The 26,560-nt window shown below is 44.1% G+C and overlaps 1 protein-coding gene across 7 annotated transcripts in view; it reads right to left on the bottom strand.

The window, feature by feature from the left end:
- NAV3 (neuron navigator 3) overlaps positions 1-26,560 on the bottom strand; it is an 840,967-nt gene that overhangs the window by 784,185 nt on the left and 30,222 nt on the right. For 5 of the 7 annotated variants that reach the window (XM_053252192.1, XM_053252184.1, XM_053252193.1 and 2 more), the window contains 2 exons: positions 20,774-20,848; positions 10,957-11,054 (listed from right to left, as the gene is read on the bottom strand). The gene's annotated coding sequence lies outside the window, so the exon portion shown is untranslated. The remainder of the gene's footprint in view (positions 1-10,956; positions 11,055-20,773; positions 20,849-26,560) is intronic. The other 2 variants (XM_053252189.1, XM_053252195.1) reach the window with 1 other exon arrangement.

The following is a 26,560-nucleotide window of genomic DNA, read 5'->3' as shown; positions in this document are numbered from 1 at the left end:
CATGTCTAGCTGTACTACAGGTACAGAGAAAGTAGTGCCACCCTAAAGCAAGATACAAAACACGAAGTTCCAGTGCTGGTCATGGGTTTCTGAAATAGATTCAGAAGCTCCACAAAAAGCATTCAATTTCAAACAAAACAAAACTCACCAATTTGACTCCACAAACCAAGCTGAAAAGTATCCATGTGTTGAAGTGGTGTTGTCCTCTTATTCTATATCCCAGTATTTTACTTCAGAAACAGGTCCTGCAGTGTCTGGGAAATGTGAACAATTGTTTGGACTCTCCTTAGTAGCAGGTACCTGTGAAAATGCATCAGCATGACACTCCAAAGAGTCTGTTGCTGAACACTTACAGCACATAGAAAATGGCTACTGGGTCTATCACCCCTTGTTGTTTTGGTTAGGCTTTGTTGTGGTGGTTGTTCCAAACTGGTAAGAAGAACGGGAGTTTTTGTATGGAGAGAATCCTAAAGGCTGATCAGAATGCAATATTCTTGCTTCACAGAAGAATATATTTGGAAAATGGCAGAGACTAATCAGAGTACAAATCCCTGAGGATCCAGTAGCAAACGTCTACAAGCACCAATAATTGGATTAGGGCCTCCTTCTATTCACAGATAATTCTGTGACAATATATGTGCTTTTTCCATTCCAACACTGTTTTTCATATGAATTCTGAGATTTTTGCAGGTATTCTTCCACAAAGGGAAAATGTTATTCCAGAATTTATGTTAAGGAGGAAATCAGGAATACTAAACAATACATCTGACATACAACAGTATCTTTTTTCTCACAGCTTCATGATTGAAAAGACAGGTCGCATGCCAGTGAATTGAACCCTGGAATATCAGTTTTGCCTCTCTTCACTAAGTTGACTGCCTCCACCTCACTATACTGCAGCTCCCCACTCCTCTGGCTGGAGAAAGATAAGAAAGCACCCCACAGCAGGATGTCTAAGTTAGGAGGGAACTGTATGGCTTGAATTGACTGATTCCCCCAAACCTAAAATGATGTAGACTGGAGAGAAAGGATCGTGCAAAACATTATCCTGTTATTTGGATGCATGTACTGCAGCCTGCTCCCATCTGGTACCCAGCCTTGTTTACTCTCCTCAGATGGAGAAAGCAGAGGTAGCAGCATTACCAAGGGCACAAGGGAGTGAGGACAGAAGTGTGAGATGGACATCTCACTGTTCAATTGGCTAGTTTGAACATTTCACCTGCAACACCAGAGTCACAGCATGATTTGAAGAGTATGAAACAACAATTCATCATCCCCAGTTGTAATTTATTGTGGCTATGGGTGATGGGAGATGTGGTTCAACAGCAACTGGAGAGCCTAAGGTTGGCCACCCCTGTATTAGGCAGCTGCATCTCCCCCTATATTAAGCAGTTGCATCTCCCTTCAGCCAGTCTAAAGAAAGACTGTGAAGGTTATAGCCCATGTAGAGTTCTAACTCTACATATATCCTATGTAGAGGTGGGCAGCATTGACTGCAAGGCACACCTAACTCTGCATAGGATTTTGGCCAAAGTCTCTAGTCCGTCTCTTCAAGGACCGATGACATGGTTCAGTCACTCTGTGCAGATAGTGAAAGAATAGCCCCTGAATCTGTTCTTCAAAGAATGCAACAGTTCCCCAGAGGGAAAAATACAACGGTTTGCCAAGTTAAGAAGCTTTTGTTCTTGCTTAACTCAAGATGCTTTGATCTAAATTTGACAAGGGATGAGCATATTACATAGTAGCAACAGTTTTTGTCTTTTAGACTTTTAAACAAATAGCCTGTGGGTCAAAATCTGCTCTGAGATATGTGCACACAACTCCCACTGACTTATGATGATTAAGTATGAAAACGGCTTGGGAAACTTGAGCATCAGACACAAGGTTTGCTTTCCAGAATTTTAACCCACAGTTAAGTCAGCGCACTGATGGATGTGACATGGGGCCGAAATTACTGGACTTGTGTTTCAGTCAGATGCCATTTAAGTGTTGTGATGTGATGGCATAGATTGCATGCTATTAGCTTTTTTTTTCTTTTTTTAAAAAAGTTAATAGTGGTTTTATGGAGCCCAGATTGGAACTATGGATAGGGAAGGAGTTCTATAAACTTAGCCATGCCATGTTTCCAATCTAGATCACCCTACTCCCAAATGAAAGTCCCAGGGGAACCTTCCACACTGGGCTGGTTCAGACAATTCTTTTCGTCCATCGCACGTAATAAGGATGTGTACACACAGTGAGTGAACACATCGTTTCTAGCTCCAGGTGCACAAGGACCTCTCTACCTAATTGCATGTGGGAAGCAGTTCCTCGAAACTGCTCCTCTACATATGCGAAAAAGACTAGTTTAAACTAGTATTTCTAGCTCATGCAGAGGAGCAGTTTGGATGAACACCCCCACCCAACACATGCACATAATTAGGGAAAGCTGACGCTGTGGGCCAGGAGAGAGAAGGACTGCATGCTCATGGTGCATGCACATCCTTTATATGTGGTGGACCAGGTGGGTGAAGTATTGCCCAGACTGGCCCACTGTGGCTCTGAGGGTACCTGCCAATATCAATGCATAGCTCTCTCCCCTAAATTGTTTACATTGTTTTAGGAATAGCAAATACTGTGAGCTGCAAAACTATCTCTATCCTTGGTGTATAACATTATCCTCTTTTAATAATGCCTAAATAAACAGTTGCATCAAAGATAGCAATTATACCTTCAATAATCCATGCTTTTGTCTCTAACTGTATATTTACATGATCCACAGGTCAGGACCTACAGTAATCTTTTGTGTCAGTGTTCATAATTTTTAGCTGCACTTCATTTTCCACATATTTGGCTGTTTTCGACTAATTGACCATGTCCCTTTAAAATTATTCTAACAATTGACTTTTGGGAGCAAGCTAAGATAGAAACTCCGCCAAATAAATGCCATTTTTCAAACGTGTGGCTCATTTTTGTGTATGGTCTCTTGAAAATGAATCCCACTGAGTCCAATGGGCTTTACTCCATGACACTGTGCATAAAATTGTGGATACTTGTGGTGTAAGACCCCTTTAGTCCCAAAATGGCCACCTTTGGCCCCAAAATGGTGCCCTGAAAGGCTGCAGTCCACAAACTATTTAAACTACTCTGCATACACTTAAGCCACCTTGAGTCACTTTAAGCAAATGGACCAAACCAGTGCCAATGCAAGTGCACTATTCCTCTTTTTAAAAAACACACCTGTCTGCAAAAGAATCCAGTACACCTGCATTTTTCCTCACAGTAGTAGAGTGAATGAAAGCCTCCTATTAAGTCATAGGTAGGGAAACCCTTAGAGTGTTTCTTCCACAAGCCATGATAAATGGAAAATATGTAGGTTCCCTGGTGGCCTCAGTAATAATAACTCTAAAGCTCTGTCATCATGAAGGAGCCCAGGCAGTATACTAACAGCAACAAAGCAATAAACTGCAGACTAGCACTTCAACCTATCTCTAGTGAAATGGAGCCTTTTCTTGTGAATGAGAAACATATTGTAGCAACTGGCTTTTCTCCTCATCAAGAGCTTCACTCCAAGGAAAGAAATTTCTCATCCATTTCCCAATGGGATAAGGGTCCATTTCCCAATGGGATAAGGGTCCACCAGGTGTCTCATGTTGTTAGTTATTAACTATGGCTTCAAGCCTATGTATGATTACATCCTACTGAATTCAGCTGCCCACAGACTTGGAGCTTTAGATTTACTAGGGAGTAAGTCTCATTGAACTCAGTAGGACTTACAATTTAGGATAGCACTGCACTTGTGTTGTTTCAGGACAGAAGATGTTGTATAAAGTCCTGCAAAATGTCAGAGGTTTTCTTCCAGCAACCATGAATCTGAGGTGCTGGTGATGTAATTAACCATAGCTAGGAATGACACTTAATTCCAGACCAGAAAATGACTATCTTTCAGTGACAGAAGTCATTGGGCCCTAACCTTAAACAGTCTGTTTCCCTCTTTGTCTGCAATTAGCCTAGTTTTTCCCCAATATAATTTTTTCAAGTCTGAATTCCTAACAATATTTTCCTCAGAATTTACTTACAAACAGTGATAAATAATGACATTTATCACAGAGTTAAAATGGTTGCAGCATTTCTTGTTCTAGTAAAATCAATCACTCCTGACTGGATTACTGATGACTGAGATCAAGGCTTGTGGGTTTGTCCTGATCATATAAGTGCAATCACTTCTTTACAGGAAGCAATACACAGAAAAATGCAAAGTTTGAGCTGAAATAGGCCACCTACTTGAGTTCACTGCCAATAGGGGGCTTTTACCTTACTGTCTATACATTCAAAAGCTTTGACTGGGCAATAAACAAAAATGAAAAGAATCATTTCATGTGTTTATGGTAATGAATACTACAGGAACAATAAAACAAGATGAAAAATGTTCTGAGTGAAAAGCTGACTCCCAGGATGTGCATTACAGGAAACTGAAAAAATAATGATAGTGATTGATTGGCCTCTGGGTGCCTTATGCCTGCTTCACATTATGTCTCAAACTTTGGGCATGGGCCAGAACCAGGGAAAGAATGCTGGGCTGGGCAGAAAAAAGGGTGAAGAAACCTTGACCACTTGGACAGTTCCTAAATACTAAATAACACAATCAACCTATCTTTTCATTGTAGAGAAGTTATTTATAATAGAGGGTGCCTAGAGCATAATCGCATGCTTAGGCTAGCCAGATTTCGAATCAAACAGGGTTTAGAATCAGTACTTGAGTTCAAATAGCACCGGAGCTCAAGTCTCTCTAGAAAACACTTTTTAAAAGAGACATGGACGCGCTTCACATGATTGGTGTGAAGCGCCTTTAGGGTTAGTGCACGGAGAGCGGGATTAGGAAGCAGCCATCCCTGGGTGGCCAGAGCCGTCCCTGGGTTGCCATCACAGGACTGGCAGGGGCAGCAGGGATCAGGGACCAGCTGGCCGCCATAAGTTTCAAAATGTCCTGCGCAAGTACACAGGGCATTCTGGAGAGACCCCTGGGGCTGGGAAGCTGTTTTAGCTTTCCGGCAGGGGTCTCCTCGTGTGCTGCCATGGCATGGAGCAGTCTCATGCGCCCGCAGCCCCCACCAGCTCTGTGACCGAGCCGGTAGTCATGTGGCCGGCTGATCCAGCTGCCCAGGGCTGCAGACATGATCGTCTGCGAGGGGAGTGGGCTGAGCCCACTCTCCCTGCAGAGCCCGGTAAGACGCTTCACATGAATTGTGTGAAGCGCCTCGTGGAAGCTTTGCCCCTAATTTCAGCTACAGAGGAGATTGTGGTTCCTCCCTTGTGAGGGAAATACACTTTTATTCTGCTCAGAGGCACCCTCTATTATAAGCCAATTACCACAGTGGGAAGATGGGCCAGTTATTTAGGACTAGAGTTCCTCCCTATCACACAAGGACCAGGTACCCGCCAGAGGTCCACAAAAGGAGTGGCAAATGGCAAGCCTATATCATGTTAAATTATGAGGCTGTTCTCATGAGCAGTCAAGCCCAGGCTTAGACACCCAAGCCAACCTACATTCACCCACACAATCGCTGTTAGTCCCTGCTGCATTCAAGCCATGTACCCACATGACCCACACTGCCAGGAGCAACATTGATGACTATCCTCATCCGCGCCAGGGGTCTATGCAAAGAAGGGGTCCATGTGCGGCACTGAAGCCCAGCTCAAAGCACTGAAGTTAAGCCACCGAAGTCTGGCTCAAAGCTGAGTTTAGGGATGTAGGCATGCCCTTAACGCAGCTCCCAGGATCGTGTGTCAGCATGAGCTGTTTGCAGCTAGGAGAATCCCCCAGTGCACTGTACTCGGTGCACAGTGCACTGTAGGATACTTGGAGGCCAGGATAATGAGTGCTGGCCATGCTGCTAGGAGCAGTGAGGATAGTCATCAATGCTGCTCCCAGCAGTGTGGATCATGTTGGCACATGGCTTGCGTGCAGCAGGGGCTAACAGCGATTGTGTGGATGAAGGTAGGTTGAACCCTGCCTTCCCACCCATGTGTGAGGTCGTTTGAATAGCTCCAGTGTATTCTCTTAAGTCAAAGACGCCATAGAATAGGAAAGGCACCAACAAGACAGCTAAAGGTTGTTCACACCAACAGCCCTATGGGGATAGGTCAGGGCTACTCCAGGTAGGGCTGGTCGTGTGCAGTGCTGGGATTGCTCCTGATCCTACCACTCCTCCCTCGGCTGGCCCTGCTTTTGGACCCAGGTTACAAGTGAGGTAGGAGGACGTGTGTACTGCCTGGTTGTGTGGCTGTTGGGCCAGCAGCTGCTCCTGGGCTGCCAGCAGCCATTACAATAATAGAGGCTGGGGGAAGGAGCAGCCTGGTAACAGGGGAGATTTCCCAATCCCAATGCACCTCTCGCGTGGTGCATTGTGAGATTCCTGGCAGCCCAACTTCCTTACCCCCACCTCCTGATCACCGCACCACTCACAGCCATGCTTCTCATCTGGGCACGCAGGCAGCAGAGCCCTGTTCAGGCTCTGGCCATGTGGGGGTAGGCAGGTAGGCTGCTCCTCCCCACAAGCTCCCCCAAATGGCCTCCTATGCTTGCTTCTACCTATAAGCGGACATTCGGTACTAAAACATCGCTGACAGCTGCTCTCCAATCTTCTTTTGAAATCTTCCCAGAAAATATTCTTTCAGTGGTTTATTTCATTGATGAAGTAATCTTTATTATATTAGGAACGTATTCCTAGTATTTAAATGAAATCTACCTTCTTGTGGCAAACAGGCAAGTTAGGCTTTGTCCAGTGCATGGATGGGAGTCCCCCGGGCTTATTTGGAATTCTGAGGAAGGGCAGGGTCTCCCATTCTCCCATGTACAGCCAGCAGAGCCATAAAGGCTTTGCAGACTAGCTAACCATGCCGTGTTCCCTCAGAGAGGAAGGAGAAGCCACTGCCCCATGCTGTTTGTTTTTTGTCCTAGCAGCAGCCACCTTTGCCTCATTAGGCAAGACCAGCTGATCCTGAAGCAAATGATGAGCAGTCCTGTAAAAAGACAGCACAACTTTTAATGACTAGTTAACATGAGCTCCCAGTGGTGGGTCTTCCTCCTCCTCCATGCAGAAGCCCTATTCACACTTTATGTTCAATACATGTACAATCTATGCACAGTATATGCATGTACAGATCTGTATGGACGTAATTATTTACAAATTATTTTGAACATGCATACAGCAGTATAATTCCTCTCTGTGCCTTATTTAGCCTTATTGACACATTATGTTGAACACAGGTTAGATCTGTGTACAGTGTATGCACATACAGATGTGTGCATGTACAGTTATTCACATTAGCCCTATTTACATACTATGTTCAATCAGCTACAACATTGGCCTGATATTACATCCCCAAAAACCAAGGGATGTCCCTGTTTTGAGGCAAATGTTAATTGGAAGCCCTGGGAAAGTTCTTCGTTACACACACATATGCCTTTTCCTCACATTTTCATAAATTATTAGGAAGCTGTGATGTCAGTGTTCTAGGAAGAGAGAGGAATAGGTAAATATAAATTAGCTGAGGGAATTAAAACACCTCACAATAGAGACTCTCAGTGCATATAAAACAGCATCTGAAGAAGCCCCTTGGCATCTTGGGTATATAAGCAGCCCCTCAGAACTCCAGGAATGGATTCTGAATTTCAAATATTTCTCTTTCGTCCTTTTCTGTCTCATATGCATATTTGTCCACCTGCTAATCCTATTACAGAAGAAGTTGCACACATGCACAATAGATTAGAGGCTTGTAAAAAGATCTACATGTGGTGATGGCATGTGTATGTATGGAACATTACCGCATTATTAATACATCTATGATTTTCTAAATATAATGAAACAACACCAGCCTCTTCTAGGGTTGCTACTTGGATGTGAATGGATTTGACTCAGTCCAGTCTGAGCTTTTGCTTTTGTTTGGTTTCAATTAATTTTTAGCTCAGCTTCATGGCCGGACTTCATGTGACATTAAATGCATCAATGACTAGTTAGGGGTTTATTTTTACATTAAAAAAGCAGTCACACAGGGGTCCAATCCAGATCAGGCCACAGAATGTAGAGATTGTCCAACCATTTGTTTCTGTGTCATCCCACCCCGCCCCCCGCGCACACGCACACACACGCACACGCACACACCATTCCCCTAGCTGAAGGTTCTGTTAAAGCAAATAGTGCTTTCATGGGCCCCTAGCAGCTTCAGTGGATATTTTCTGTGGGAAAACAACACAGAATAGGGGGTTAAGCATGCCATGGTCCTGAACTGGAATGAGTTCCCACACAACTGCTATTTTAAAGAATTTTAAAAAACCTCCCCCAGCTAGACGATGGTGCATTTAACAGCATGGGCTTGTTCACTACCCTGTTGACTGTCAACAGGCTAGAAGAAGCCTGAGTAGGAGAGCCAGGTGTGCTCCCGAATTTTTGATGTGTGCTTGCGAACGTTAAAGTAGGAGACAGGGAGAATGATTGTGAATGGGATGGCAGTTGGGTCGAATTATTTTTCCTCCTACCTGGGAGAAATGCTGGGGACAGAATCTGGGTAGGGCATGCTTGTCCTACCCAACTGCCACCGCACACACAATCATTCTCCCCATCTCCTACCTTAATGGTTAAAAGCACATAAGCAAATATTGGGAGCGTGCCCAGCTGTCAGGAGCCTGCCAACCCAAATTAACTGCTCATAAATCTGGACACAGTAGCCAGATGTAAATAGGTCTCAGATTTCAGCTTTACTGAAGAACACTTAGTTCAAACAAACAGGCAGTCCCAGAATACAACACAAATAGTCCATGCCCAACAATTCCCCTTGACTCCAATCAACCAGACCTTCTTGTGGAGTTTCAGGGTCTAGCTTCCAATGTCACGATCCTTCAGACTAGGATCATGCAGGCTGATTAGACTCCCGCACAGCAGTCTGCTCCAAGCACAAGCTGCAGAATTTATAGCCGACAGCCTGGTGCACTCAATCCACCCCCGGCAGCTGCCACAAATTCAGTCAGTCTCGTGCTGCCTTTTTGCTAACAGCCGGCTGTTTTTCTTCCATTCGGTCAACTGTCGCTGACACTTCTCGCGCCTACATTGTCTAGGAGACCATGGTCGTTCCTCCTCTTGCCCAGACTCTGACCCTTCCCTCAAAAGATCATACTGCCCCATTGGCTCCTCCCGCAGCAAGCTCTCACCCTGACCTGTTTCAGATGCCTCCCAGCTCAGATCGCCAACCTGACCCTCTTCTGACATCTCCCTGCCTCCTGGTACATCCACTGCCCCCCTCCTCCGAGTCCTCAAGTGGGGGCATGACACCAGCTCTCCTAACCAGGCCGGGTGCTTCTCCTACCCCACCGGCAGCCATATGAACAAGCCTCATATCTAGTTGAACCTCAGTGGTAGGCAATGTGAAATTTTAAACTTTTATATATTTAATTGAATTTAGTATACAGAATATCATATTAGTAGCGGTATGAACAAGGTTGCCACCTTTTTAATGGCCCTGCTCTAGATATATAGAGGCTGTTCTCACATGCAGCCAAGACCTGGCTAAGGCAGCCAAGCTTGGTCTTGGCTGTGCGTGAGAAGCAGTGGCAGGCAAGCAGATGCTGGCAGTGCCACGGCAGCAACCCTGCCTGCGGAGCCACCCTCTTAAACAGGGTTAAGGGAGTGAGCGCCCCGTTCTTGTGATTGTCTGTCAGCATCAGCTGCTTGTAGCCAACACAGAGACTGCAGGGCTCTTGGCCAATGCCAAGGGAATCCCCATAATGCACCACACACTTGCATGGTGCATTGTGGGATTTCCAAGGGCTGGGATGACACGCCTGGCCGCCAACCCTCTGTGCTGCCAGGGGCAACCGGCAATTGTCTGGCCGGGTGACCTGCCCACCCAGGAAGGACGGAGGAATTATCTGCAGGGAAGGTAGGTTTGAGCAGCCTTTTCCACCTCCCGCCGCCAAGCCCTTCTCACTGATCATGAGAAAGGGCTCACAGATATTTAGCTATATACTGGCATGCAGAGAGGTGATGGGAAAAACTTTACTACTAAATTCCTTTGAGTTAGGATGCTGTGAAGGCTATGAAAGCATAGCCAATGAAAAAGGAAGCTATTCTAAATATGAATAGTGGTTAGATTTAGGAAACTCTTCTTTCTTGGAAAATCAAGAAGGAATGTGGGAGAACTGGAGTGCAACTGGGAGCAGGCCAGGCTGCCCAAAGTAGGAAAAGTATGAGATGAAAGAAGAAGTATACAAAGCAATGAGAGAAAAGCCACAAATAACATTGACCAGCAGATTGGAAGGATGCAAAGAGCAGCTGAAAAATCCAAACTGCACTCTCTACAGCATTTATCTACAAAGCATAATAGGTATATCCTTACTCAGGTCCTATAACTGTCTCTAAGTGGTTTAAGACTTTTTTTACTTTGCTGAAAATGCCATTTCTGTTTGCCTAAATAGCACATTGTGTGAGGCTTTGGTTAGCCATTTAATCTCTTTTCCATTGTTCACAGATCAATATGGTTCAATGCACAGATGGAGATCACCAACATATTACAGAGTTCAGGTGTCCATTACACAATTTTAATGGAATCTCTGGCAATTGGTCTGTGTGATATATAGCACTACACTTTGCAAAATATTTTCTTAGTCACCAGCAATATGAGGAAAATATTCTAAATGCTTATTATTCGAAACTTTGCATCCTTTGAGGTATAGGGCTCCTCTTTGATGTGCAGTAATTTGTTTTATGTCTATAGTCATTTTAATTTTTGTCCAGAAACCATTAATTGAGCAACAGTGTTAAGCAAAGGAATAGTATCTTTGAGCAGATTGTCCTGTTTGGTTGTTTCTTGCTTACCCAAAATACGTTGCATTTCCTCATACCGCTTTTATCCTGGCATTAACTCCACATCAGTGGAGCAAACTCTTCAAGATGAGAAAAATGAAATAATATCATGTTCTACCTTGTCTCTGTGTTGCTTCTCTTGCAGCAGCTTGTTGCAATGTAGCAGGCTTAGGCCCTGGACAGGTCTTGCGATGTGGGATCAACCATTGGCTCCCCCTGCAGCAGAAAGAGAATAAGCCACTTCCTCTTAGATGCAACCCTTGCCTCCATTTCAAAGTCTCCTTGTTCCTGGTGTGGTTGCTCTTGGTTACTTGTTCATCTGTCTGCTTGGCTTTTTTCAAACTCTGGTGTGTTCTTGATCCCTGGCTACTGGCTCACCCCGATTCCTGACTGTCCACTCTGCTCAACTTCTGGTGTGTTTCTGATTTCTGTCTTCTGGCTCACCCACTGATTCTAGACAGCCCACTGAGCCTGACCCCTGGCATAATCCTGGCCTCTATCTACTGGCTTTAACCCTTGGTCCCCAACTGGCTGCCACTATCCACAGCTCAGCATTGACATATACACAATCTCTGCAGAGGAGTTACACACAATCCAAAACTGTGTTCTATCCAGGTTTGGGAGCTTTGTCTGCTCTCAATTTTCAGTTGCGTGGAAGCAAGGTAGGAGGAAAACCTGGGTAGAAGTGACTGTGTGGAAGCAAGGTCGGAGGAAAACCTGAATAGCTTTTCCTTCTACCTTGCTTCCACACAACCACGTCTACAAGACTGTCGCTAGGGGGTTGCGGGGTTGGGGGCGAATCAACGTGTGCAGGGGCCCCTTAACATTTCATATGATTACAAAATCATACTGATTGGTGACATACTGCGTAAATAGTGTGAATGAGTGAGTGAGGTTTTTGGACATGTCCAACCAGCTTGGCTGCATATAATGCATTTGTAAGGAGAAAGAGAAAGAGCACAACACAGGCCCCTTGCTCCACAGTTCTCACTCAGACATTTTGGATTGCAAAACAACTTAAGCATAGTGCATTTACAAATAAAATAAAATAAAATAAAAATAGTTTATTCAGCTGTTTACAGTTAACCCCACTTTCATTAGGTAGGAGTGTGCACAAAAACAGACTCGTACCAAACTGGGTCTGGTCCGGTTTTGTGCACATTAGAGTTGGGCCAGTTCTGGCTCAAGTCCGAACTAGTTCAGACCCAGCTCAGGGAAACTTTTTTAAAAAAAAAAATGGCAGACTTACTGCCATTGAGAGGCCTTGAGGAGTGTGACTGCAGGGGAATGTCCCCCCTACCCCTCTTCCCAGTCTCAAATGGCCCATTTGGGGCCTCTCTGTGCTAGTGGTGGCCATTTTGGAGGCTGCTGCACACACAGTTCCCAAAACTGGGTAGAACACAGTTTTTAATTGTGGGAATGACCTCATAGAATAAGCAAATTGGGAAGCAGAACCTGTACCCAAGTCAATACTCACAGCATATTGCAGTCTTTAACATATTTGTCAATATTGCCTCTGAGCTAAATGTATCTGTAACCAATTATCCCTGACAAAAATGGTGAAGTAAAATAGAAGGCTCTATAAATGACTCTATTTTTATTGTTACTGAACAGTCAACTTTTTGAAGTTGAGAATTCTTTCAGAGCTTCACTATGAATTTATCTAGCCATTATGGCAATGTAACGTATTAAGTCATCCTATATTTACATTCTTTGCTAGAATTTTTTCATGCAAGAAGTTTAGACATCGTTCCTGGACACACGACTTAAGATTTTGATGCCACCACAGAAAGGCATCAGCATGCCTGGGCAATTCTTCTGAATTGCTATACTGGTGATGTTTTTCAGGTGTTCCAAAAAGAAACATCTTTCCACAGGGCAAGATGTCTGTTTCCGCCTGTTTCCACTTGGGACACCCAGTACCCTGGTTTGTGTGGGTTGTTTTATCAAGCACTAGTTGATAGAAGGGTGACCTTTGAACAACATAACTTTTTGATCCCTCATATTTCTACAGATTTCTTTAAAGAAATAAAAAGGATAAACCAGAAAGAAATTATGATTTAACACCAAAGAAAATATTCACTATTTCCAACATCATGCATTAAAAGTTCTCCGCCTTCCCCCCACCCCTGTGCAATTTAACCATAACTAGGAAAGTGCCTTTTATTTCAGTCATTGTTTATAATGGGACGTTTAGTTTAGATGTTGACTCATTCTTCCTATCACGTGGTGAGAATAAATAGCAAATTTCAGAGCAAAACAAATCTTCATGCACAAGAGTTGAAACACCTTTTTCAATCAAGGGAGAATGTTTATTACACATTTGAAAAGATAGATTAGCACAAGGAACTTTTTCACACAGGGCTTTTAGTTTGCATCTCATCCGGAATGGAGGGTGTGCACATATCGAACAGATTTACCCTGAAGGCCCTGTATCAGGGAACACTTCACACATGATTCAGGTTTTTCATTGTGCATTAGAGCCTAGCCCAATTTGTTACATCGGTTGGGCTGAGAGCACAACTGGCCTAAAGTAACCCAGAGCCAGAGAACTACACCACTGTATGTAATGATTATGAGCTCAGCTCTCCACTGTCTTAATATGGCACCCAAACTACTGCAGCATACTGGCTTAGATTATCTGAACAGGAACACCAAGATTAGCTCAAAAATTGAAGACTACAATGTTAGAAGCTAATCACCTTGTACCAGAACAAGATGCATTCAGGGATCATCTTTGTATTCTGTACTGTTAAGCACTAAATGAGTGCTGGTTATTCAGTATGACACTGATAATCATGGTGGCCATAATCACTTGCTTGTTTATGGCCTCATGGTCTCTTCTCATTTGTATGTCTACCACTACACACAGGAGCCATTCACATGCCCTACTGGGTGGGCAGGCAGATTGGGGGGGATGAAGGGGCATAGCAAGGTTGGAGTGGGCCAGGAGACAAGATTTTAAAATGGGCCTCCCCTCACTGAAGCTCAGCTCATGAAGTAAAGAAATCTTAAATGGGGCTGAATAGTGGTAACAAAAAGCATAGTGAAAATTTTATATTTATATATCCTATGTTGCACAATAGAACATCAGCCTAAATTATTTTTTAAAAGGTTTTGTAAATTGTGGACGATGCAAGTCATTTAATGGTACTAGAGAAAGACATGCTGTTCTGGTAGCAACAGGTCTTAACGCTCACATCAATTTCGGAGGATGAATACAACTGAAGGAAGCCCAGGAGGGTGCGTGGCTGGGGGAGTCAGTTATGTGACTTGTCTCTGGGGGCCCCCCCAAGTCAGTGGGCCCCCAGACAACTGTCTCCCCTTTCCTTATTATAATTACACCCCAGCGGGATGCTTCCCAAACCTTGCGTTCCCCCAAGACGATCAATGTTTATCTGGTGGGAGCATGGAGCGTGATCCCACACTATCCCTGCTGCTCCATACAGCCTGGGTGGGCTTCCCAGAAGCATCTGGTTGGCCACTGTGAAAAACAGGATGCTCAAGTACATTGGAACAACCCCCTCCCCCAATTTCAAGTATATATTGATGGGATCTGAGCTGTCGGTGAGGTGACTGACCAGGAGAGGGATCTTGGGGTTGTGGTGGACAGCTTGTTGAAAGTGTCAATTCAATATGCGCCAGCTGTGAAGAAGGCCAATTCCATGCTAGGGATCATTAGGAAGGGGATTGAAAAGAAAACTGCTAATATTATAATTACAAAATTATGGTGCAGCCACACCTGGAGTACTGTATACAGTTCTGGTCACCACATCTAAAAAAGGTCATTGTAGAACTGGAAAAGGTGCAGAAGAGGGCAACTAAGATGATCAGGGGCCTAGAGCACCTTCCTTAAGAGACAAGGCTACAACACCTGAGGCTATTTAGTTTTTTTAAAAGGCAACTGTGGGGAGACATGATAGAGGACTATAAAATCATGCATGGTGTGGAGAAAGTGGATAGAGAGAAATTCTTTTCCCCCTCACATAACACTAGAACCAGGGGTCATCCCATAAAATTGATTGCCAGGAAATTTAGGACCAGCAAACGGAGGTACTTTTTCACACAACACATAATCAACTTGTAGAATTCTCTGCCAGAAGATGTGGTGACAGCCAACAACCTGGATGGCTTTAAGAGGAATTTGGATAACTTCATGAAGGAGAGGTCTGTCAACGGCTACTTGTCGGAGGGCTATAGGCAACCTCCAGCCTCAAAGGCAGGATGTCTCTGAGTACCAGTTGCAGGAGAGTAACAGCGGGAGAGAGGGCATGCCCTCGGCTCCTGCCTGTGGGGTTCCAGCAGCATCTGGTGGGCTACTGTGTGAAACAGGATGCTGGACTTGATGGGCCTTGGGCCTGATCCAGCAGGGCTGTTCTTATGTTCTTAAGTAGATGGACCTTTGGTTTGATCCAGCAGGGCTCTGCCTATGCCTTTCTATACAAATCATAAGTCTTTATTGACTGTGTTCTCACAACCATGGGGAGCGTGGTTAAAGAGTTAACTGTGTCCCGTGGAGTATGAAATGAGAACCTGGAATTTCCAAGCAATCCTGGTCAAGCCACTGTGATTAAACAGCATTTAACCAGGATCAATATCTCAGTCCTGGTTAAATGCTGTTTAACCACAGTGGTTTGATTACGGTTGCCCAGAAATTCCAGGTTCTCATGTCATACTTTGCAGGAGTGCATGAGGCTCAGTGATTGCGGCCGGCTTTTTAACCATGCTCCCTGTGGTCATGAGAACATGGCCACTAAACAGTTATATCAGTTACATGTTGGTTTAATTGTTGCAGATCCTAACCAAGAATCCTGGCAACTCTGTAAATCACTCCATTTCATGAATAAAGTTCAAGCTCCCAGGGTTCCAAGTCAGATCAATTCCAAAGCTTTAATCCACATTAAATCTGGAGTCTAAGGCGGACTGTCAGGCAGCCTGGCAGTGCAGAAAAATAGCCTAACAACACCTCCCTCAAAAACTAGTTGATCAGACTGGGAGCGCAACAGATCTGAGAGCTTTATAGTGGAGTGGACTGTGCCTCCAATCACTTTGCATACAGTTTTCAGATGGCTTCACTCACGACCATTAAAGAGCCCCCCAAAATGTTCTTTTCTACAATGACTATGCACTTGGATCTCTAGATAACGTAATAAAGCCTGGTTTCTCCTACTCTGAAGCACTGAAATGTACATTAGCAGTGCTGCAATATGTATGAACAAAATGTGCTGTTCCTTGTAAATGCAATACATTGCAATTTTTTTAGAAAAGTAACTGTAGCAATGGATTATGTGCTCTGTTCTCCTAGCATATGTGCACTCAGCAACTTCAAGCCAACACCAAGGTTTGCCAGCAACTTTGCGTTTCTGCTTCTTAGTGTACTGTATGTCTACAAACTGGTATGTCATGAAGAGCTTCAACTACTTAATTTCATCATGCAGGACCAGAACACAAAACCCAGCAAATTCTGTTCATTTTCTGAAAACACATGCTACAGCCACCTACCTGGAGCTAAGCAAGTCTAGGTCTGATCAGTACCTGAATGAATTCCATGATGGAAGAAAGGTGGGATACAAGTGCAACACATAAACAAAAGGATGGAAACTCTGGAAGGCTGTGGGCCAGTAAGCTAAGGAGGTCTAGGATTATCAGATTCAAAACAGAGAAGTCTGGGCTTGCTCAGCATCTCTGTATGCGCTCTTCCCAAGCTGCTTACTCACCAAAAACACTGGCTTTGACTCCAATTTCACAGAAAAGATGGGATGTGTGTATATGCAATGAATGCCATAGAATGTGTTATGTACATAAGTGGCATAGAATGTACAATCTTGGAGTTGATTGCACATTTCTAAACTAAACACTAATGGTTGCCAGTATTGGGGTGTGTGTGGAGAATGAGCCACAGCTGTGGTCCATTCTTTCTCCACTTGGCTGCCTCGTTCCCTCTCGCCTTGACCCATCACAGTGTTAATGCCAACCCAGTTGAAATCCCCAACCTGGCAAATGATTCGTCTGAGCACCTGGGGTTAACACTGTGGCAGGGTGAGGCAAGATAGAGAGCGAGCCAGCAGGGCAGGGTGAGAAGGGTGAGAATAAGCTATAGCTGTGGCTCATCCCGCCCGCCCCCACTTCTTTACAGTCCCACCTGTACCAGCCACAACTTCCAAACACTTGCATATAGATAGATAGATAGATAGATAGATAGATAGATAGATAGATAGATAGACCTTGCATAGGTGGTAGCTTTTCAGAAGCTCGGAAGTGGTTAAAGTATTATTTCTTGTTTACACAGTCAGACAGGTGTATTATTATTATTATTATTATTATTATTATTATTATTATTATTATTACATTTATATCCCGCTCTTCCTCCAAGGAGCCCAGAGCGGTATACTACATACTTGAGTTTCTCTTTCACAACAACCTTGTGAAGTAGGTTAGGCTGAAAGAGGTGACTGGCCCAGTAGTTGCATCAGTGCCCATGGGACATGCTCACTTCTCTTGCCACTTGCCAAACATTTCTAGACATCAGTAACTCTGACTGGCACATGCTTTCACTTATGCATTATAGTTTCCCCCACCCTTTCTTTAAAGTGTACATGGCTCTTCGCCCGACCACTCTGGGAAGTAGATTAGCTTGATTGGACCAAGGTGATGTACATGGCTGGATCTTTCTGAATCTTTCCAGGTCGTTCTAATCTGAATTCCATGCTCCAGCCATCCAACCTTCCACACATCACTTTGGGGCCTGTGCACCTACATTTACCCCTGGTTACTTTATTTAAATCTTAGGAGCAGCAAGGCTAATTCTAGACATGGATAGATGTGGTTTTGTTCACGGAGGATCATCCCAAGAGTGCAGATACAGTACAAACCTTTGCCAAATCTTCAATGCTGCAATCAGTAGTGCTTTCAGCTAAGATGTTCAGCTGCAACCTTTGAAATTTTAGCCTTCTAATGCTCAGTTGAGCCCTTAATCAGCATTCCCACCCCTACAGCAGCCTCCCAGGTTGCTGAATCCAGGTACCCACCAAATTGCTTCATTAACTTCAATTCTTCACTGTTCTTTTGTTGAGGGTCAATGCCAATAAGCATTACAATGGGATTTTTGTTTCACACTCTGCATGAAAGAGGTGCTTAGCAGGAAGAAATATGATTAATCTAGTTAAAATCAGTTTAAGAAATGATTGCAAATTGAAATTACTTGCAATAGTACAAAAGTCTGAAAATAAATGCCACATAGCAAAGGCAACACGGAAAGTGTTACATCAGCTGAAACAGCTGATCTTTCTGCTTGTAGATTTTTTTACACAGACACACTGATTTATGAAATCCCTTGCCAAACACTGGCTTTTTGAAATTACTTGTATGGATTTCAAGAGTGTACCATATCCAGTCTCATAGCAAGGGAGCCAATTATACTTAGTGCTGTTGTTTATCAGGCCTTCTGATAATCTGCATGTTTTGAAAGTCCCATGTATACATCATATAAATGGGATTGCGGTGGACAGATCTAAATCAGTTATGGATTATTCTGCATAAAGTAAAATAATGTGTGCCATTGAGTCAATGTCGACTCCTGGCTCCCATAGAGCCCTGTGGTTTTCTTTGGTAGAATACAAGAGGGGTTTACCATTGCCATCTCCCTCACAGTATGAGATGATGCCTTACAGCATCTTCCTATATTGCTGCTGCCCGATACAGGTGTTTCCCATAGTCTGGGAAACATACCAGCAGGGATTCGAACTGGCAACCTCTGACTTGCTAGTCAAGTCATTTCCCCGCTGCACTATACTAATGTGAAAATTCAAGCAAATGAAACTATCCTCTTTGGAAAATGTTTGTTATGCCTGAAGATGTTATTTTGCCATGTATATCCATTAATCAAAGAAGAAAATGTGTTGAAAGTATTATAATCTGAGTTAAGCCAGTTGTCTCCTCCCCAGCCTCCAACAGATCACCATTGTCCCAGCATTGCTTGTAGATGGAAGATATTAGGACCAGTGGGCAGCCTGGCAGTGCAGAGAGATGGCCTGATAGCCTCCCTCAGAAACACAGTAGCCAAACTGGGAGAAGGCAGCAAGTCTGGGAGCTTTGTAGTAAGTAGCATGGGACTGGCTTTCTGGGATTCCAGCGAGACCTGCTTTGAAAGGGTTTGCGGGAAGAGTGGACTAAGCCTGCTCTCCCCACAGATGCAGCCAGATCGGCCACCCACACAAATGCCGGCTCCATCATGGAGCCAGCGGGGGCTTGGGAGTTTGGGGGCCATGCGGCCCCTGGTAGTTCCAGCATGTCCTGCGTGAGTGTGTAGGGCATGCTGGAGAAACCCCTGAGCTGGGAGACTGCTTTTTAGCCACTGTCCTGGTCAGGGGTCTCCTCGTGAGTTGCTGTAGCACGGAGCCACACCATGGCAGCACACAATCCATTAACCTCGGTTAGCGGAGCGCATGCTGCGCTAACCTGGGCTAAGGGGTGGTTTACACGAGCAGCAAAAATCGGGCTAGGCTTTGTTAGTCGTGAGAATAGCCTCATTAAGTTACAAATCATCAAGAACTCCTGATGATAGAAGATCTATTTATCAGCATCTCTCATAACCTAACTGAAGCTGCAAATTGCATCTATTGCAGCATATTTTTCAAAAAAATAGATATTTCATGCCTCAGTTAAAATCATTAATGTAGGAAAATGGCCTTGTAGGCCAATTATATCAAATGCACAGCAAGCATAGAGCATGATCACCTTACTCGTTGTCAATATGACCTTTTCTTTCCATCATGTATTAAGTATTACAGTGCATTTGAGGTACTCAGTTACTGAGTTTCAAAATTTTTCATTTCCAGAGCAATGCAGTGGACAACTATGGTTTCTTAGCATTTCTGTTCTCACCATTTGAAAACTTCTCAAAAGTTTTGAGTCAAAACATTATTATGAGAAAAGTCCTTATCATCTGATAACCAACTCCCACCACCACCAAAACTACATGATGTGCTGGCATGACTTCATTATGACACAAACAGTAGGTTTTATGGCACTGCTTAGAACTTAGATCAGCACAAAATTTGGCCCTAAATGGTTGTACCTGGCAGTAGTGGTATATGTAATGACAAGTGCTGTGACAAGTGCCTACAAATACTTGATGATTTCAATGAGAAAAATAGTCTTCAATCAGTAAGAATTAGTGAGATGCTGTGGTGTTGTTTCAAGTCTGAATCTTGCAGTGACCAATTACAAGATCATGGTCTTGATCTAAGGCTGATGCAATGTCATGATGAACACACATTGCTAGTCCTTACCAAGCTGTTAAAGATCTGTGCGTAAAATTCACACACACATACACATATACCCACACACACACATACACCATAGTTACAAGTGAAAAAAGAAAAATGATCATTGATCCATGTCTGTTTTTCTCTCTTTATCCAAAAGTCAAGTTAAAAAATCCATTCCCTGCTTTATTTGCAACCTATTTCATCTTTTGAAATACACACAGTAGCTTACATGTTATACCCAGGGAGCCTGCATTGTGTACACTTACACATAAACACTGTGATTTCCAAAGAGATTTGAATTGATTACTGGAAATGCAGAACAAAATTGGAGAGGCAGCATGATTTGCAGAGGAGGACCAGGAATCAGTATGAATCATTTCAACAGTAACCAAATTCTGTTACAGAAAGATAGGTATGCTTATGCCTTCTCTCCACTCCCTTCCTCACCATTGATGAGATCATGTACTGTATAACATTGACATTAGAAATAGGAGGTTAAAGAATCAAGAACCTGAATATTATACTTTAAAGGCCTTGATGGCAGCAATAAATAACAGAGATAGCATTGACAGCAGACACATTAATTAACTCTCTCTCTCTCTATATATATATATATTTATATATCTCCTGTGAGTTTTAGAGTTCAGTGAAGAAAAGAGCACCCACCTAGTTTTCTTCTTATGTTCTCGATAGTTTGCCATGCAGAGCAAGTTTCCACACATTCTCTTAGATATATAATTGCTGGAAGGAGAACAATCATAATATCATTTTTGTATGAAAGCTAGTTGTTTCTGAGACACACAAGAGGTTACTAGATACTGAGGTCATTCACACAATCAAAAACTGAGGTCATTCACACAATCAAAAACTGTTTTACCCAGGTTCAGGAGCAATATGTGCTCCCAATTTTCAGTTCTGTGGAGGCAAGCTATTTGTTTGTTTATATAACATATTTCTATACCACCTGATATATGCATCTCTAGGCAGTGTACAAATGTAGGAGGAAAACCTGGGTAGCAGAGGCGTAACTATAGGGGGGCAGGGGGGCACATGCCCCGGGCGCCATCTTTTCTGGTCACATGGGGGGCGCCGCCATGACCAATTTTTTTTAAATTTTTATTTTTTTGTTAATACAAATGTTTCCTGCTCAGTGCAGCAGCGCTGCAGCAGTCAAGGGAGCGCGTCGGTGCCCCCTTCCCCACGAGCGGTCCCTTCCGTGCCACCTCCCCCCCCCCCATTGCTTTGCTGGCACCTGGCGGCCAGTCAGTGGCCTGGCTTGGCGGCGGCGGCGGGCACTTGTGAGGAAAAACCTAAGTATAATGTCGTACGTTGGGGGGGCGCGGTGGGGGGGCGCCATTTCAGTGCTTGCCCCGGGCGCCGTTTTCCCTAGTTACGCCTCTGCTGGGTAGAAGTGATTGTGTGGAAGCAAAGTAGGAGGAAAATCTGGGTAGCTTTTCCTCCTACCTTGCTTCCATACAAGCACTTCTACCCAGCTTTTGCTCTTACCTTGCTTTCACACAATCGAAAATTGGGAGCATACACAGCTCCACAACCCAGGAAGAACACAGTTTTTGATTGTATGAATGTCCTCCTTATGTATCTATAGCACAAATATTCACTTTGATGGCTATGCATAATCAGTCCTGTAGGGAAGACTGCCATTGCCCATGTCACATCAGCATAACAATAGTCAAGTTGATATGACAATATTTATTAATGTATTTATTATTTATTCGCTTTCTATATCACCCTTCGAAAAAGGGCTCAGGGTGGTTTACACAGAGAAATAATAAATAAATAAGATGGCTCCCTGTCCCCAAAGGGCTCACAATCTAAAAAGAAACATAAGATAGACACCAGCAACAGTCACTGGAGGTACTGTGTTGGGGGTGGATAGGGCCAGTTACTCTCCCTCTGCTAAATAAAGAGAATCACCATGTGCCTCTTTGCCAAGTTAGCAGGGGTATTGGCTCATAAAATTCTGTAACTAAAGAATAGCACAAAGCTCAAGAGCAGTTATGTAGGAAGCTGCCCAGCGACCCAGGCAGAACCCGCCACGGTGGCCCCAGGCGCCCTAGCCACGCACCCTGAGTCTGACATCATATGCAGGGGATGGCCAGATCCTTAAACAGAGCTGTGTAGCCCCATCCGCAAGGTGCTTCAGCCATTGCCAGGTTCACAGCATGGTTGGGAGAGCCTTTCCTGGCCTGGAAAGGCAGAGAGACGAATAGCCAGCCAGGCTGGGAACCCAGTGCTGGCTGAAGCACCTTATGAATGGGGCTGCACTGCTCTTTTTCTGCATATGGCCATGGCCCTGCATCTGATGTCAGATGCAGGGGGCATGGCTAGGATGCCAGGAGCAGCTCCAGGGGAGTGGTGGCCCGGGTTCTTTGGACTCATGTGCACAATGGTGGCTCCACCCCTGCTCAGGATAGTGGGGGAAGAGGAGTATAACTGTAGTTGATGATTGGGGAAAGTAAACAATTTGTCAAGTACCCACAATGCAAATCAATCAATCAATCAATCAATCAATCAATCAATCACCTTTAATTCAGTTTCAGATTATCATAAGAGCAATAACAATATAATAATTGACATACTAGAAACCTAGAGGTGACACAATACAAGCATGGAATTCCATGGTATGGAATTATAATAACTATAGAAGTCTACAACAATCAGAAGTAGAAGTAAAATTTAGAGAAAAAATACGTCTATCTAGAACAAAAAGCAAGACTGGAAACTAAGTGGCCCGTAATGGCCAAGATCCAAAGGCTGTAGTGAACAGTAGTTAGTAATGCTAAATGGTAGTTAATAATGGTAAAAAGTGGATACAAATGTTTACAATAGGGTTGTAAAAAGCATTAAAAATCAGAAAAGGTCATAAGGCATAAAATAGAAAAGCAAAAATGCATTAAAAGTTATATAAAAGGCATTAGAAAGGCATAGAAAGGCATATAAAATCATACAAGGGCAACTACAGGCATAGAAAGAGTTTTGCCAATTTAAGGCAAGGTAAGAAGCCGAGAAACTGTAGGACTGTAAAACTGTAGGAGCAAAGAAAAGGAAGACCAATTGACCACTCTGTTAATGGCAACAGAATAAGAAGCAACATGCTCAATTTACAGATAAGTATATTTAAATATGGGAGGGATATATGTGACATCATCTTTCTCCCGAGGTGGGAGGACCACATCAGTTAGGTTAGGAGCAGTTCGTTGGTACATAGCAAAAGATCACTATCAGGCTCAAATATGAATAACTTGAAGCTATTGTTTAATCAAGGGTTTCACAACTCATGAGTAATTTCCTTCATTTCACACTCTTTAAGTCCTCTCTGTTTTGTTCACAGAATCCAGACCTTGTTCTCTGAGGAAAACCCAGGTAAGTGCTTCTCTAGACTCTTTTGGCAGGGATGTTGCAAAGTCGCACCCTTCCTCTGGTCCAGGTTTCAGGCAGTGTCTCAGCACATCTGCCTGCGGGTCCTACATAGTATGTCTCCTTGGCAGATTTCCTGGTTGGATGGAGTGCAACTCTCCGTTATTGTATTCCTACTGAGCGAAAAGCTTCTCTTTATTCTTCCCTTTCTCTCTCTACTTCCCTCTCTCTTCTCCCACCTTCTTCTCCTCTTTTATAGGACATAGGAACATAGGAAGTTGCCATATACTGAGTCAGACCATTAGTCTATCTAGCTCAGTATTGTCTTCACAGACTGGCAGCGGCTTCTCCAAGGTTGCAGGCAGGAATCTCTCTCTGGAGAAGCCAGGGAGAGTACTTGAAACCTTCTGCTCTTCCCAGAGCGGCTCCATCCCCTGAGGGGAATATCTTACAGTGCTCACACTTCTAGTCTCCCATTCATATGCAACCAGGGTGGACCCTGCTTAGCTAAGGGGACAATTTGTGCTTGCCACCACAAGACCAATCGCCATCTTAAGTGGTGCAGCAGGGAAATGCTTGACTGACAAGCAGAAGGTTGCCGGTTCGAATCCCTGCTAGTACTATATCGGGCTGCAGTGATATAGGAAGATGCTGAAAGGCATAATCTCATACTGCATGGGGGGAGGCAATGATAAACCCTTCCTGTTCTGGATGATCAACTGGGGGCTTCCAATGCTTTGTATATGAAGAAACAGAGGAGGAGTTTAACACACATCTGCGGAACTCTTTGAACTGAAGAGTTTAGGATAAATGTCAGTATATTGTATCCAAAACACCCTGCACCTTTGAGAATAAGGGCCATGTTATGTTAATAATGTGCTTGGCCCTGTTGTGCTTAATTTAATTTTTAAATTCATTTTTCTGACCCCTACATGTTGAAGTTTCAATTCTTTGCTCACCATGGTCATGAATGATGGTAATACCATCCCCCCTCCACAAAAACAGACACACAGAGCTACCACTGAATAAAGAAAAACTAAGTATATCAAAGCCAAACAGGTTATTCACATAACATAGAGTTTGGCCCCTAAGAGGCTCAATTTTAGGATGCGGTCACACAATCAAATGGCTATAGGGAGCCACTTTCAATCCAACAGTGTGGAGGTTCCTTCACCTATTGAAGGAGAGAAACATTAGTGCTGAATTTCCTATTTTTCCACCCACTGGAAAGAATGCCAGCACAAAGCTTGAAATGGCAATCATATCAGAGACAGCCGTGATGTCTGGTGGTGTGGTGTGAGAAGACTGTTTATAATCGTCAGTTAACAGCTGACAGGTAGTGAGATTAATTCATCATCAATCACACAAAGAACCAACTGAGCATCTGTTCACACAGCTATTGACAAAAAGGCTGAGTCTGGACTTAATCCTACAACTGGATATTCAAGCTATGCAAAGGATTTATCTGAAGGGGAAGTGTAGGGGTGTGTGTGTGTGTGTGTGTGTGTGTGTGTGTGTGTGTGTGTGTGTGTGTGTGTGTGTGTTTAGAGGGGAAATAATGCATTCAAAACACCTCTTTTGCCTGTCACAGCTGTAACCAAGAACCAGCAAAGGGAGGATTTACATTACAGAGGATCTTTCTTTAGCTTCCAGTGGGCATCTCAGTATGGAAGCACTGGATATTTCACAACAAACGTGAAAGCTGCTTTAGTGCATTCTTAGTAGTGAAATGTCTTTGAGAAGACTAAGAGTTGAGATAGAACTGAGAGTCTGCTTTCAAGAAAATGAAAATGAAAATATTACCATAAGGGGTTTTTTTAGCCTACTTTCCTTGAGGAAAGTAAGCTTATGAGATCATCCGGCATTCTCTCCCTCCCTCTTTCTCTCTCTCCTCACGTGTGGCCACATTCAGACATAACATGAAACTGGAGACTGGCGAACCTGCAGTTTCAATTTTAAACTGTAAATTGTACCACAGACATTAGTCAAACTGTAGCCCACCCAGTTCCAGGAGAAGGGAGCCCTTCCCTGCTGCTTGGCCACCAAGGCCGATCCCAGCAAGCTCTACGGCCAGACTCTGGACAAAGCATCAGCACAACAGCCATAATTGGCCACAATCTCAAAGGGAGCATACCAAGCGTGATCGTGCATTTTTGGCATGAACCACCCACCCTCGGCAGGGAAGGGGCATTTAAATCCCTTTAAATAGCATGCCATGCTAGCACTTCTTCTTACAGCAACGGCACCACCACCAACCCCAAGAGCCCTGCACCCGAATAGTCCCACACAAGCAGAAGGGGGGGGGCTGGTAGGAATGCTGTTTTCCTAGTACTCTAGAAAGGGAAGGGAACATGGAGACTTCCCAGGAGGGGATATGTATATGAGGGAGGGCAAAGGAGGCTGGGGGGGGAGGGATCCTGTCCCACGGTGACCTGGGATGCTGTTGTGCCTTGTCAAAGCAGTCCATGCAGATCAAACTACACTCCAGCTCCACTGGCAGCTTGCTACTGATGGGTTTGCCCTCTCTTGAGAAGGCCAGTGTACAGTGGACCATGCAGCTGTGACCCCTAGGTCTCCCAACGGACTGTATGCTCATGAGTTGAGCTAACCCACCAAAAACAGCACCCAACTCTCCATGGTAAAAAAAAAATAGAACAGAAATGCTGCAACCCCACCTCCTTCCCTGTGAAGCCTTACATGCACACAAAGGAGATTTTGACACTCCGTGTGTTAGTGACGCATGGCCCACGTGCGCCACTAGGGGGAACACTGGGTGCATGGATAGATCTTTAAAATCCATTTAAAATTCCTGGGCTTGGTCTGACGTTGCACTGTATGCAGATCTGCTGGTGCAGAGAGGGGAGCCCCGATTTCCAGTTACCCCAGGAGAGTGGGGTACAAGAGAGCACAAGCAAGGGTTCACATGCCCACATGGGCAGATGGGCTGGCAGTGGGCATGCCTTGACAGCTACTTGGTGGCAGTCACCAAGATAGGAAGAGCAGTCGCTGGGATACCTATCCCCATGACTTTCCTATATAAAGCAACACTAGCGCCCCAATGGTCTTGCATTCTCA

Source organism: Hemicordylus capensis, chromosome 5, assembly GCF_027244095.1.
Source record: "Hemicordylus capensis ecotype Gifberg chromosome 5, rHemCap1.1.pri, whole genome shotgun sequence".
Taxonomy (NCBI): Eukaryota; Metazoa; Chordata; class Lepidosauria; order Squamata; family Cordylidae; genus Hemicordylus; species Hemicordylus capensis.
The sequence above is the reverse complement of the archived record's forward strand: the minus strand, read 5'-3'. Positions and strand labels throughout refer to the sequence as shown.